Source organism: Chiloscyllium punctatum, chromosome 3, assembly GCF_047496795.1.
Source record: "Chiloscyllium punctatum isolate Juve2018m chromosome 3, sChiPun1.3, whole genome shotgun sequence".
Taxonomy (NCBI): Eukaryota; Metazoa; Chordata; class Chondrichthyes; order Orectolobiformes; family Hemiscylliidae; genus Chiloscyllium; species Chiloscyllium punctatum.
Window position 1 is genome coordinate 13,849,350 of NC_092741.1, and position 14,085 is coordinate 13,863,434.

The following is a 14,085-nucleotide window of genomic DNA, read 5'->3' on the forward strand; positions in this document are numbered from 1 at the left end:
AAATAAATTCTGTTTGTTTAAAACTTGGCAATCAGACCAGCTGATTCACTCCAGAAATATCCATTGTACACTCATCAAAAACAAATAGTAAAGTTACGGTATGAATTATTCCCTTGTTCATGAAAGGGAGTAGAGACAACCCTGGAAATTATAAATCTGTGAGCCTTACTACGGTTGTGGGTGAAGTGTTGGAAAAGGTTATAAGAAATAGAATTTATAATCATCTAGAGATGAATAAGTTGATTAGGGATAGTCAACACGGTTTTGGGAAGGGTAGGTTGTGCCTTTGAGAGTTCTTTAAGAAGGTGACCAAACAGGTGGATGAGGGTAAAGCGGTTGATGTGGTGTATATGGATTTCAGTAAGACATTTGATAAGGTTCCCCATGGTAGGCTATTGCACAAAATACGGAGGCATGGGATTGAGGGTGATTTAGCAGTCAGGATTGGAAATTGGCTAGCTGAAAGAAGACAGATAGTGGTGGTTAATGGAAATATTCATCCTGGAGTTCAATTACTAGTGGTGTACTGCAAGGATTTGTTTTAGGGCCACTGTTGTTTGCCATTTATATAAGTGACCTGGATGAAGGCTTAGAAGGATGGGTTAGTAAATTTGCAAATGACACTAAGGTCGGTAGAGTTGTGGATAGTGAAAAAGGATGTTGTAAGTTTCAGAGAAACATAGATAAGCTGCAGAGCTAGGCTGAGCAATGGCAAATGGAGTTTAATGTGGAAAAGTGTGTGGTGATTCACTTTGGAAGGAGTAACAGGAATGATGAGTATTGGGCTAATGGTAAGATTCTTGGTAGTGTGGATGAGCAGAGAGTCCTCGGTGTCCAGGTAAATAGATCCTTGAAAGTTGCCACCCAGGTTGATAAGGTTATTAATGCAGTCTACTAGCTTTTATTGGTAGAGGGATTGAGTTTCGGAACCATGAAATCATGCTGCAGTGTACAAAACTCTGGTGCGGCCACATTTGTAGTATTGTGTACAGTTCTGGTCACTACATTATAAGAAGGATGTGGAAGCTTTGGAAAGGGTTCAAAGGAGATCTACAAGGATATTGTTTGGTTTGGAGGGAAGGTCTTATGAGGAAAGGCTGAGGGACTTGAGGCTGGTTTTGTTACAGAGAAGAAAGTTGAAAGGCGACTTAATTAAGACATATAAGATAATCTGAGGGTTAGATAGGTTGGACAGTAAGATCCTTTTTCCTCAGATGGCAATGGCTAGCATGAGGGGACGTAGCTTTAAATTGTGGGGTGATAGATGTAGGGCAGATGTCAGAGGTAGTTTCTTTACTCAGAGAGTAGTAGGGGCATGGAATGTACTGCCTCAACAGTAGTAGACTCATCAACTTTAAGGGCATTTAAATATTCATTGGATAGGCATATGGATGCAAATAGACTAGTGTAGATTAGATGGGCTTCAGATTGGTTCCACAGGTTGACGCAACATTGAGGGCCAAATGGCCTGTAATGAGCTGTAATGGTCTATGTTCTATGCTCTGGGCTACCCGCTTAAAAATATTTTGAGGGGTCTGGCTAGGTCCATAACAGATTGGGGGCTCGTCCGGGATTTAAACAGCAAGTGGTAGATGTTAGTGTCTTTTATTTCGGGTGTTGATTTGGTTGGTTTAAACAGCGCTCGGACAGCAGTGGCTCTTTCAGTCACCAAGGAGGTTCTGAAGGTGGAAAAGGCGACCTTGGAGGTTTTACAAAAGGCAAACAAGTCCAACTTGTGGGAATTAGTAGATAAGCTGGAGCTGAAGTTACCTGCTAACATGAGGAAAGATGAGATGACAGCAGCAGTAGCTCAGCATTGAAATTTGCTGGAAACCCCATCAGGATTTGTAGAAATAGCTAACATCAATTACAAATGAAAGCGCTTCAGTTAGAAGCAAAAATGAAACCGTTCAAGTTCCAATTAAAATCATAAGAAGAAGAAAAATAATGAAGGGCTTTAGCAGAAGAGAAAGAAAAAGAGAGAGTTTGGACTTCAGAAAATGACACTGAGAAAAGAAAGTCAGTTTAAAAGGATGGTAATGAAGGCTGAAGGTAGGCTTCGTGAGGAAGAGCCTGAGGACGAGTAAGCTCCTAGTAGTCAGGAGCCGAGTGAGAAATTGTTTAAGTATGATCAAGCATTGCCTAAATTTGGTGAGAAGGATTTTTCACCTCGTTTGAAAAGGTGGCTAAACAAATGCAGTGACCAATGACCATGTGGGTTTTGTTGATCCAAACCAAACTTGTAGGTAGGGCTAGTGAGGTATTCACATCACTATCAGAGGAGGTATCTGGGGAGTTTGAGGAGGTGAAAAAAGCTATCTTTAGTACATATGAGCTTGTACCATAGCCTATAGACAATATTTCAGGAATTGAAGGAGGGACTCTGTTCAAACCTACACTGAGTTTGAAAGGTTCAAACAAATTAATTTTGATAGGTGGATAAGAGCTTTAAAAATAGAGCAAACTTACGATGTTCTTAGACAATTATTTTGGAGGAGTTCAAAAATTCACTTCCTGATGTAGTGTGAACTCGTGGAAGAGCAGAGAGTTAAATTGGCAAAGTTAGCAGCTGAAGTGGCTGATGTTTTTGAGCTGATCCATAAAATACAATTTGGCTTCCAGAACCAATTTAAGTCCATGAGGGGTTGAAATTAGGGCTCAGAGAAATCCTCACGTGGAAAGGGAAAGATAGATCTCAATGAAGATCACAAGAATAACTTAGCTCAGGGTAAAGAGGAAACCCTTGAAGAGAACAAGCAAGTTAAAAAGCTCTGGTATTTTCATTGTAGTAAAGTAGTCCACATGAAATCACAGTGTTGGTGGGTTAGGAAAAAGCCAGATGTAGGAAAACAGGGCAGGTCTGGGAGTTTTGTTGGAATGGTAACAGAAAGCATAGTGGAAGCTGGAAAGCTGCGCCAGAGTGTACAAGCTGATCAGAGGTAGGTTAAAAAGGAAATGTCAGATCTGCTTAAAAAATACACCTGCGAAGGTAAAGTTTATTCACATAAGCCAGGAGTAGTAGGTCAGGAGGTAATAGTATTAAGGGACACAGGATTCTCTTAGTCTGTGATGCTGAAGGATGAGGCAATACATACTCCTGAAGGACTATTGCCAGAACAGGTACTGGTAACGGGAATTCATGGTGAGACAACCATGCTCAATTATTTAAAATGACGTTAGAATGTCCAGAAAGGAGTGGAGAATTTGTGGTAGGAATACTGGACAACTTCAGCTCCAGGAATACAATTTGTCCTTGTGAATGATATAGCTGATTCACCGGTAGTATGCTGCCTACTGTAGTTAAAAGGCCGGTGAAGACTCAGGCAATTGAAGCAATGCAGTGTTTTTATCTGGGAATCTTCCCTGATTGTGCAGTGACAAGGTCACAAAGTCACCAGTTGAAACAGTAGAGATAAAGGATACAGATAAGGAAGCTGAAGTGGCATTAGCAGACACTTTGTTCAATCAGATAGTTGAGACAAAACAAGAGCAAATAGGTAATCATGCAAATATCTTTAGCTCTGCAAAATTCATTGAGTTGTAGCAGAAAGTTGAAAATTTAAAGTAGTTGTAGCAAAAGGCATACACAGAGAAAGAGTCTAAATGCATCCCTGACTGTTTTTATCTGAAAAATGATGTCTTAATGAGGAAATGGAGATCACCATATTTTTAGGCAGATGAGAAATGGGCAGAAATTCATCAGATTGTATTGCCAGTGGGGTATAGAATGGAAGTGTTATGAGTGGTGCATGAGCTACCCCTTAGTGGTCATTTAGGAATGAGGAAAACACAGGCTAAAATACAAAGACTTGTTTACTGGCCTGGACTGCACAAGCATGGAGTTGAATTTTGCCAGACATGTCATACATGTCAGGTAATTGGAAAATCACAGGCAGTAATAAAACCACACCTTTAATACCTATTCCTGCACTTGAGAAACCCTTTACAAGAGTCTTGATTGATTGTGTAGGTCCCCTACCTTAAATAAAAAGCGGGAATCAGTATTTGTTAACAATAATGGATGTATCAACTAGATTTCCAGAGACCGTTTCATTACACAATATCACAACTAAAAGAATTGTAGACAAATTACTCGATTTTTTTTACTAGATATGGACCACCAGTAGAGGTACAGTTGGATCAAGGGTCAAACTGCACATCCAAACTATTCAAGGAAATTATGGGCAGCTGAGAAATAAAACAACTCAAATCCACTGACTGCTATCCAGAATCTCAGGAAGCACTAGAAAGGTAGCATCAAACATTAAAGACCATGTTGAGGGCTTATAGTCAGGATTAACCATATGATTAGGATAAGAAAATCCTGTTTATGTTTTTGCAATCAGCATTTCACCAAACAAATCAACCAAATTCAATCCATTTGAATTAGTTTTTGGGCATGAAATGAGAGGGCCATTAAAATTGATTGAGGAGAAATCATTAAGTCAGAATTCAGAGATCATGGATTTGGACTATGTGTCAAATTTTAAAGACCAATTAAAAAGAGCTGAGGAGTTGGCTAGACAACGTTTAAAAGTATTGCAGCATGCAATGAAACAAGAAGCGGACAAGTAATCAAAACTCACAATTTTGCTATTGGGAATAAGGTATTAGTGTTACTTCCAGTAATAGGTGAACCTTTAAAAGCAAGGTTTAGTGGATTTTGTCAAATAGAAAGGAAATTGAGTGAGGTGAACTGCTGATGAAGACTCCTGATAGGAAGAAATCGCACAGGGTATGTCATGTGAATATTCTCAAAAGGTATTTTGATAGGGAAGGAAAACAAGAGGAGAAGGTGTTAATGATTGCAACACAGAAGGAAGAATCCAATTCAGAGGATTCTGAACTGGACATTCCTCAAATCAAGCTGGACAGTGAGGACATTATCAAAAATTGGGATAAATTATTGAGCTACCTTCCTGAGAAAAATTGAAATGGCCTCAAAGAGTTATTACTATCACATGGGGAGATATGTGAAAATAAACTGGGAAGTACTATACTAATTGTGCATGATGAAGATACAGGAGATGCTGTTCTGATTAAGACCATCCTTATAGACATAATCCTGTAAAGTTGGCACAGGTTCAGCTGGAGATTGAATGCATGCTCCAAGCCAACAAAATGAAAGTGAGTTACAGTGAGTGAAGCTCACCTATAGTAATGGTGCAAAAGCCAGATAGTACCCAACAGTTATGTGTGGACTATTGCAAAGTCAATGCAGTTACAAAGACTGATGCATACCCAATTCCGCAGTTGGAAGACTGCTTTGAAAAGGTGGGACAAGCAACTTACATTTCCTCAGTTGAACTTGCTCAGACTGGCAGGTCCCTTTGTCAAAAAGAGCAAAGGCAATTTCGGCTTTCATAACGTCAAATGGACTGTATCAGTTTAAAGTCATGCCATTTGGCATGAAAAATGCTCCGGCCACATTTCAGAGACGGCTAACAAGGTCATTGCTAGATTACCCAACTGTGTGGTTTACATCGATGACCTGGTGATTTTTAATCACACATGGAAGGAACATTTACAGCATTTATCGGCCTTGTTCGATTGACTTCGGAAGGCAGCCTTGGTGGTAAACCTAGCTAAAAGTGAATTTGCCAGAGCCCAAGTCACCTTCCTGGGCAATGTTATTGGGCATGAATGCCCCATTGAATGCAAAAATAAAAGTAATTGGGGAGCTTTCTATATTGTTGACAAAAAGAGCAGTATTATGGTTCCTGGGATCGAGTAGATTTTACTGAAAGTTTGTGCCAAATTTTAGCAGTGTGGCTGCTCCACTCACCAAATTGCTAGAAAATGGCAGGAAGTTTCAGTGGACAGCAGACTGTCAAAAGGCATTCAACAGCCGAAAAGCTGTGTTAACCACTGCCCCAGTATTAACCACACCAGATGACGCAAAGCCATTCAAAGTGGCTTTCAATATGAGTGACGTGGGTGTCATTGCTATGCTCATGCAGTAAGATGATGAGAAGGTAGAAAGACCTATTGGGTATTTCTCCAGGAAGTTGAATGTTCATCAGCAGACATATTCAACAGCTGAGCAAGAGATTTTGAGCTTGGTGTTGGCACTACAACATTTCAGTGTTTGTATTACCAGCAACACATCTGAGATAATAACAAACACTGATCATAACCCACTGAAATTTGTGGAGAAATTTAAGGACAGAAATGCCAGACTGTTTAGATGGAGCTTGTTGTCATAGCCATTCAATTTAAAAATTGTGCATGTGGCAGGATGAGAAAAAGTGATTACTGATGCATTGTCGAGACTCGATTGAGAAACAGAGGCGTTCAGTGGTGGGAGATGTTTGCATATTTGTAGTCAGTGTAATGTGTGTTTTAGAGTAGTAACCAATTTTTTGGGGAGTTTTAAAAATGAAGCCATCTTTAGATATTGATGTTTCTTTTTATCATGGTGCAGTATGATGAACCTGTTCCTTTGACAAGGTCAGATTGTCCTTAGTTTTTTCGAACCAACCCAAGGTTCCATCATGTCTGAAGTTTGGATGGTTTATTGGGGCTTTTTTTCTTTTCCCGGAAAACAGATAATGCCTCTGGCCTAACCTTTCATGTCTGAAAAAAAAACGGTATAATCAAAGCCGAGTGGCCAGCTTGCTGTGCAGCTAAACTTCATTTAGATTAGGCGAAAGTCAAAACTGCAGATGCTGGAGATCAGAGTCGAGAGGGTGGCGCTAGAAAAGCACAGCAGATCAGGCAGCTTCTGGGCAGCAGGAAAATCAATGTTTCGGGCAAAAGCGCTTCATCAGGATGAAGGGCTTTTGCACAAAATGTTGATTCTCGTGCCCCTGGGATGATGCTTGACCTACTGTGCTTTTCCAGCACCATAGACAGGATTCTGGATATGGACAGGATTCTGGGTAATCCAAGACGGAGGACGGGAAAAATTTCTGGCTGTAACAGATATGCTGATGCATTGTTTTGGAACTTTGGGAAAAAAAAGTCAAAACAACAGCACTTTTAAAAGGGAGAAGAACAGACAAAGGAAGCACATGGTGTGGTCAGTGCAGGAGAGAGAGAGAGAGTAAGAAACCCACATTGCTAACTGACAGGGTTAGCAATTACTGCCTTTGCTGTTGAATACATGTATCACTGGATATCGGAGTGCATCTGGGAAAATTAAAAAACAGCGAAATTCACAACTGATCTTGGAGAAACCTGTTGAGAGAGGTCATAGCACAGAAACAGAGAAGTGGATGTTTTAAGCACGGTCTTAAAATAAGACTGCAGCAGTGAGTAGAATGGGTTCTTTCTTGGTGATATGTTTTATTGAGCTATGTCTCTTGATTAAACTTAAAATATAAGCCATAAGTATTAATTTAACTTGGAGCAGTGTTTTGTAGAGGAACAAGACAGTGCTATTTTCTAGTCTGTAGATTGCAAGAAGCAAAAATGGCCCTGAGTAGAGTGATAGGCTCTTCTTTTCGGATGTGGGAGTTTAGCAAGAGTTTACGAGTTACTGAGGATTATACATGCAATAAATGCCGTTAGTTGCGAATCCTATCAGATTGAATAGATCGATTGGAGAGGCAGTTAGAGGCAAGAGAAATTTACAAGAGCAAGGAGGTGTGATGGATGGCAGTTAAAGGAAGGTGACAAAGTCTCAGATACAGTCACATAGATGGGTTAACTCCAGGAAAGGTAAGAGAGGGAGGCAGGTAGTGCAGGGGTCTTCTGTGGCTATCCCCATTTCAAACAAGTTTGCTGTTTTGGAAAATGTAGGGGATGATGTAGGGGAAAGTAGCACAAACAGCCAAGTTTCTGGTATTGAGACTGGCTGTAATGTAATGAGAGGTACGTTGGGTTCCAAACGATCGATTGTCTTAGGGGACTCTCTAGTCCGAGGTACAGACAGACATTTCTGTGGCAAGCAGCAAAAAATCAGAATGGTATGTTGCTTCCCTGGTGCCAGGATCAAGGATGTCTCTGAGAGGGTGCAGAATGTTCGCAAGGGGGAGAGGGGTCAGCAGGAGGTTATTGTACACATTGGGACCAACGATATAGGAAGGGAAAAGGTTGAGATTCTGAAGGATGATTACAAAGAGTTAGGTAGGAATTTAAAAAAGAGGTTCTGGAGAGTAGTAATATCTGGATTACTCCCGGTGCTACGAGCTAGTGAGGGCAGGAATAGGAGGATAGAGCAGATTAATGCATGTGAGGAGCTGGTGTATGGGAGAAGGATTCACATTTTTGCATCTTTAGAAGCTGTTTTGGGGTAGAAGTGACCTGTACAAGAAGGACGGATTGCATGTAAATTGGAAGGGAACTAATATACTGGCAGGGAGATTTGCTAGATCTGCTTGGGAGGATTTAAACTAGTAACGTGGGGTGAGTGGGACCCAGGGAGAAAGTGAGAAAACATTTCAATCTGAGACTGGTACATTTGAGAACAAAGGCAAACCAAACAATCAGGGCAGGCAGGGACAAAGCAGAGAACGAGGTAGAACTGATAAATCATACTTCATTTATTTCAATTCAACAGACCTAACATGGAAGGCAGATGAACTCAGGGCATGGTTAGGAACATGGCACTGGGATATCATAGCAATTACAGAAACATGGCTCAGGGATGGACAGGACTGGCAGCTGAATGTTCCAGGATACAAATGCTACAGGAAGGATATAAAGGGAGGCAAGAGAGGAGGGGGAGTGGCATTTTTGATAAGGGATAGCATTACAGCTGTGCTGAGGAAAGATATTCCCAGAAATACATCCAGGGAAGTTATTTGAGTGGAAACTGATAAATAAGAAAGGGATGGTCATTATTGGGATTTATTATAGAGTTCCTAATAGTCAGAGGGAAATTGAGAAACAAACTTGTAAGAAGATCTCAGCTATCTGTAAGAATAATAGGGTGGTTATGGTAGGGGATTTTAACATTCCAAACATAGACTGGTACTACCATAGTGTTAAGGGTTTAGATAGAGAGGAATTTGTTCAGTGTGTACAAGACAATTTTCTGATTCAGTATGTGGATGTCCCTATTAGAGAAGGTGCAAAACGTGACCTACTCATGGGAAATAAGACAGGGCAGGTGACTGAGGTGTCAGTGGGGGACCACTTTGGGGCTAGTGACCATAATTCTATTAGATTTAAAATAGTGATGGAAAAGGATAGACCAGATCTAAAAGTTGATGTTCTAAATTGGAGAAAGGCTAATTTTGATGGCATTAGGCAAGTACTTTTGAAAGCTGATTGGGGGCACATGTTCGCAGGTAAAGATACGGCTGGAAAATGAGATAACGAGAATGTAGAGAAAGTATATTCCTGTTAGGGTGAAAGGGAAGGCTGGTAGGTATAGGGAATGCTGGATGACTAAAGAAATTGAGGGTTTGGTTCAGAAAAGGAAGGAAGTATATGTAAGGTATAGACAGGATAGATCGTGTGAATCCTTAGAAGAGTATAAAGGAAGGAGGAGTATACTTAAGAGGGAAATCAGGAGGACAAAATGGGGACATGAGATAGCTTTGGCAAATAGAATTAAGGAGAATCCAAAGGGCTTTTACAAATACATTAAAGACAAAAGGATAACTAGGGAGTGAGTAGGGCCTCTCAAAGATCAGCAAGGCAGCCTATGTTTGGAGCCGCAGGAGATGGGGGAGATACTAAACAAGGATTTTGCATCAATATTTACTGTGGGAAAGGGTATGGAAGATATAGAATGTAGGGAAATAGATAGTGACATCTTGAAAAATGTCCATATTACAGAGGAGGAAGTGCTGGGTGTCTTGAAACGAGTAAAGGTGGATAAATCCCCAGGACCTGATCAGGTGTACCTTAGACCTCTGTGGGAAGCTAGGGAAATGATTGCTGGGCTTCTTACTGAGATATTTGTATCATTGATAGTCACAGGTGAGATGCCGGAAGACTGAAGGTTGGCTAAAGTGGTGCCACTGTTTAAGAAGGGTGGTAAGGACAAGCGAGGGAGCTATTGCGGATGATACGAAAGTCGGAGGAGTTGTAGACAGTGAGGAAGGATGTGGTAGGTTACAGCGGGATATAGAAAAGCTGCAGAGCTGGGCAGAAAGGTGGCAAATGGAGTTCAATGTAGCTAAGTGTGAGGTGATTCACTTTGGTAAGAGTAACAAAAAGATGGAGTACTGGGCTAATGGTCGGATACTTGGTAGTGTGGAAGAGCAGAGGGATCTTGGTGTCCATGTACACAGATCTCTGAAAGTTGCCACCCAGGTAAATAGTGCAGTGAAGAAGGCATATGGCGTACTGGCTTTTATTGGTAGAGGAATTGAGTTCCGGAGTCCTGAGGTCATGCTGCAGTTGTATAAGACTCTGGTGCGGCCGCATCTGGAATATTGTGTGCAGTTTTGGTCGCCATACTATAGGAAGGATGTGGAGGCACTGGAACGGGTGCAGAGGAAGTTTACCAGGATGTTGCCTGGTATGGTAGGAAGATCCTATGAGGAAAGGCTGAGGCACTTGGGGTTGTTTTCATTGGAGAAAAGAAGGTTTAGGGGTGACTTGATAGAGGTGTACAAGATGATTAGGGGGTTAGATAGGGTTGACAGTGAGAACCTTTTTCCACTTATGGAGTCAGCTATTACAAGGGGGCATAGCTTTAAATTAAGGGGGGGTAGATATAGGACAGATGTTAGGGGTAGGTTCTTCACTCAGCGAGTCGTAAGTTCATGGAATGCCCTGCCAGTAGCAGTAGTGGACTCTCCCTCTTTATGGGTATTTAAGCGGGCATTGGATAGGTATATGGAGGATAGTGGGTTAGTGTAGGTTAGGTGGGCTTTGATCGGCGCAACATCGAGGGCTGAAGGGCCTGTACTGCGCTGTATTCTTCTATGTTCTATGTTCTATCGACCAGTGAGCCTGACCTCAGTGGTGGGCAAGTTATTGGAAGGAATCCTGAGGGACAGGATGTACATGTATTGATTAGGACTGATTAGGGATAGTCAAGATTGCTTTGTGTGTGGGAGATCATGCCTTACAAACTTCATTGGGATTTTGAAGAAGTAACAAAGAGGACTGATGAGGGCAGAACGGTGGGCATGATCTATATGGACTTCAGTAAGGCATTCGGCTGAAGGTTCCCTATGGGAGACTGGTTAGCAAGGTTAGATCTCATGGAATACAGAGAGAACTAGCCATTTGGATACAGAACTGGCTCAAAGGTAGAAGACAGAGGGTGGTGGTGGAGGGTTTTTTTTGACCGGAGGCCTGTGACCAGTGGAGTGCCACAATGATTGGTGCTGGTTCCACTACTTTTTGTCATTTATCTAAATGATTTGGATATGAGCATAAGAGGTCCAGTTAGTAAGTTTGCAGATGACACCAAAATTGGAGGTGTAGTGGACAGCGTAGAAGGCTATCTCAAATTACAACGTGATCTTGATCAGATGGGCCAATGGGCTGAGAAGTGGCAGATGGAGTTTAGTTCAGATAAATGTGAGGTGCTGCATTTTGGGAAAGCAAATCTTAGCAGGACTTATACACTTAATGGTAAGGTCCTAGGTAGTGTTGCTGAACAAAGAGACCTTGGAATGCAGGTTTATAGCTCCTTGAAAGTAGAGTTGCAGTTAGATAGGATAGTGAAGAAGGTGTTTGGTATGCTTTCCTTTGTTGGTCAGAGTATTGAGTACAGCAGTTGGGAGGTCATGTTGCAGCTGTACAGGACATTGGTTAGGCCACTGTTGGAATATTGCGTGCAGTTCTGGTCTCCACCCTATCAGAAAGATGTTGTGAAACCTGAAAGGGTTCAAAAAAGATGTATAAGGATGTTGCCAGGGTTGGAGGATTTGAGCTATAGGGAGAGGTTGAATATCCTCAGGCTCTTTTCCCTGGAGTGTCAGAGCTGATGGGTGACCTTATAGAGTTTTAAAAATTATGAGGGGCATGGATGGGATAAATAGGCAAAGTCTTTTCCATGGGGGTGGGTGAGTCCAGAATGGGAGGGCATAGGTTTCGGGTGAGAGGGGTAAGATACAAAAGAGACCTAAGGAGCAACCTTCTCACACAGAGGGTGGTACGTATATGGAATGAACTACCGGAGGAAACCGTGGAGGCTGGTACAATTGCAACATTTAAAAGGCATTTGGATGGGTTTGGAGGGATATTGGCCAGGTGCTGGCAGGTGGGACTAGATTGGGTTTGGATATCTGATCAGCATTGACAAGTTGGACCAAAGGGTCTGTTTCCATGCTGTCCATCTCTATGACTCTATCTATGATTTTGTTTAGATTAGACTTAGTTACATCAGGGGATATGTGAAAAAGACTGCTGTACTCTATCCTCTGACTTGAAACATGTAAGCTTCTTGTGTCATTTTTAATTTTTGTGTTAAGCAATCTTTATATGGGGATTGTTGAAAATATCTTTAGAACAGCATCATTAAGTCAGGGATAGTCTGTCAGATTTGGATAGGAAAAGTTATCCGGGTTTCTATTTTCTGTTCTTTGTGTTTCATTCTGTAATTTTGTGAATAAATTCTGTTTGTTTAATACTTGGCAGTCGGACCAGCTAATTGACTTCGGGAATACACTTATCAAAAACAAATAAAAAAGTTGCGGTCTGGCTGCCTACTTAAAAATGTTTTGAGGAGTAGGCCCTGGTCCATAACACCCAGTCTACACTTAATTTCCCCAAAGTCGAGGACACCACATTTCAGGTGAAGCAGCACTTTATCTGCACTTCACACAATTTAGTCTACTGCATTCACTGCTCATAATGTGGTCTTCTCTGTATTGGAAATGACCCTGAGCTTCCTGTTGTCTGCTCCTTTAATACATCACCCTGTTCCCTGCTCAACATCCCTGTCCCAGGCTTGCTGCAGTGCTCCAGCAAAGCAGAGTGCAAGCTGGAAAATCAAGACTTCATTTCTTGCTTGGCAATCCTACAGCCCTTCAGACTCAATACTGAGTTCAATACTAATGTTAGGGCCTGAACTCCCCCGTATCCTAACTTCCTATCACACACACCAGGCCTTATTATCGCATAGTCTGCCATTACACACTGCCTATTGTTAGCTAACAGTCTCCATTAACAGCTCTTTGTCCTCTTAACCAAATCGTTATCAACTCCTTTATCTGTCCAATTGTTCATCTTTCTCTTTGGGCTGTATCTCTACCTATCATTTACTCCTTGCCCCCTTTCTCCACCCTATCTTCTCTGTATAAACCAACATTTTCCTTGCTATTGTCAGTTCTGAGGAAGGGTCATCGGACCTAAAACTTTGACTTGGATTTCTCTTCACTAATGCTGTCAGACCTACTGAGCTTTTACAGCAACTTCTGTTTTTGTTTCTGATTTTATCCTCACCTGATCAAAAGATATGCAGTTATACCAGCGATGCTATTTTTGACTTGTCTGAAAATTTGGCTGAAGTACATTTGTTTCCTTCCTCAAAGTCATTCATATATATTGTAAAAGGTTGCAGTACCAGCACTAATCCGTGTGGAACCCACTGTTTATAGTTGACAACCTAAAACAAAATGCCTTGTCCCCATCTGCTTTTTCCTGCCCATTAGCCAATTCATACCAATATACTACATCCAACATAATGCACTTTTACCTTAGGACTCAATCTTTAGTGAGGTGTCTTGTTGTATACCTTTTGGAAATGCAAATACAACACATCTACTGGTTCCCCTCTATTCATTCTGGTTGAGACTTCCTTGAAAATCTCTAATATTAGTCAGACACCATCTGCCTTTCAGAATGCCATTCTGACTTTGCTTGATTAGATTATGATTTTACAAATGTTCTGCTATGACTTTCTTAATAATTTATTTTTTCCCAATAATAGATGTTAGGTTAATCAGCCTATGGTTGCCATATATATTACCCAATATATATTGTAAACATTTGTAGTCCCAGCACTGATCCCTGTGGAACCCACTGGTTACAAGTTGCCAATCTGAAAATAAATCCCTAATCTTCACTTGCTGTTTCATGCCCATAAACCAATTCTCTATCCATTCTAATATGCTACCTCCAACACCATAAGTCTTGTGACAAGCTTTATGATGTATCTTATCGGATGCCTTCCAGAGGTGCCAATACAATGCAAGTACTGGTTTCCGTCTATCTATTCTGGTTGAGGCT

At 41.3% G+C, this 14,085-nt stretch overlaps 1 protein-coding gene across 1 annotated transcript in view; it reads left to right on the forward strand.

The window, feature by feature from the left end:
* LOC140453945 (dynein axonemal heavy chain 8-like) overlaps positions 1-14,085 on the forward strand; it is a 1,117,430-nt gene that overhangs the window by 534,554 nt on the left and 568,791 nt on the right. The gene's annotated exons all lie outside the window — the stretch shown is intronic.